This window comes from Octopus bimaculoides, chromosome 6, assembly GCF_001194135.2.
Source record: "Octopus bimaculoides isolate UCB-OBI-ISO-001 chromosome 6, ASM119413v2, whole genome shotgun sequence".
NCBI classification, from domain to species: domain Eukaryota; kingdom Metazoa; phylum Mollusca; class Cephalopoda; order Octopoda; family Octopodidae; genus Octopus; species Octopus bimaculoides.
Window position 1 is genome coordinate 87,280,863 of NC_068986.1, and position 1,343 is coordinate 87,282,205.

Genomic DNA, 1,343 nt, shown 5'->3' on the forward strand with positions numbered 1-1,343 from the left:
ATATATATATGTCAGTTTGTATATATATATCTGGATTGAAAATAAACAACTGTATACAACACACACACATACACGCTTGTATATACAAGAAAATTCAAAAGAAAAAAATGTCTTGGGGGAGAAGGAAAACGAAAGCACACACATACATACACACACACACACACACATTGTACTTACATACACACTCACATTTACACTCCAGAATCCTCTTCTCGTCACACCGTTTTATAAAACAACAGTTCTGTTTGTCAAAACTTGTTGCCAGAGAAATATCATTTTTATTATTAATATTGTTTTTGTTTGTTTTTTTTTTGTTTTTTTTTTTTGATGATTCTGTATTTCCGTGTTTCTTGTTTTGTGATTTTTGTGTTGTTTTAATCTCCTTCCATTTAAAATTTAGCTTTAAATTTTTCTCTTACATTTTTTTCTAAAAATGTTATGATTCTTTTTCTTGCTCTTTTCAATTTGTTTATTTTAATTATTTATACATGAATTCAGTCTCGTTGTCATAACAACAGCATTTTCAAGGGTTACGGGGGCAAAATTGGAAACTGTAGACAGGACATTTTTTTCTCGGTTTATGAGGAAAAAAATCCATTCATCTTTGTTTTTCTGAAGAACCACAATGGATCAACTGTAACTGATTTTTATTGTTTTTTTTTTCATATATATATAATTGTCACTTTAATCGGTTTGTGAACCGCTGTAGTCACAAAGATAGGTATTACACATATTACATTTTTTAATGCATGTTATGTGTATATTTTATTCACTGTATATGCAATTTATGAAAGTTTATATATATATACACGTACACATACTCATATGTAGGTATGCATATATACTACTTCCCCTTTCACGTATGCATAATGCATTTTTACATATTCAGGTGTTCTTTTGGAATATTTTCATTTTGGTAATTCCAAATGTTCGTCAGGATGATAACAATGATTATTATCAATACTTTTATTATTATCAATATTATTATCAACATCTTCAAACTTAATTATCACCAAGAATCCATCAATAATTATCAACATCATTGTTTCTTTTAATTTCATTTCTTTCTTTTTGTTCTTGTCATATATCCATCTTTTATTTATATTTTTCAAATCACTTGATTGAATTTTTTTTCTTTTGTTACAAAAATGATGGGGAAGAAGGTTCAATTTGAGACAGAAGTCCGTAGAGGCTCTTCGGTTGGATTAGTGGCGTGGTGCAGTCGCATGTGATGTTCTAATGCCGGGGAGGTAGTGAAAACTTGGTTACAAATATGGCAAACAGTTCGCCACGACCAGGAAGCAATGTTCTGGTGAGCTTCCGGTAAGAGAGATGCGTCAGTG

The 1,343-nt window shown here is 30.2% G+C and overlaps 1 protein-coding gene across 1 annotated transcript in view; it reads right to left on the bottom strand.

Moving 5' to 3' along the window:
* LOC106878625 (sal-like protein 3) overlaps positions 1 to 1,343 on the bottom strand; it is a 129,376-nt gene that overhangs the window by 3,220 nt on the left and 124,813 nt on the right. The window lies entirely within an intron of this gene.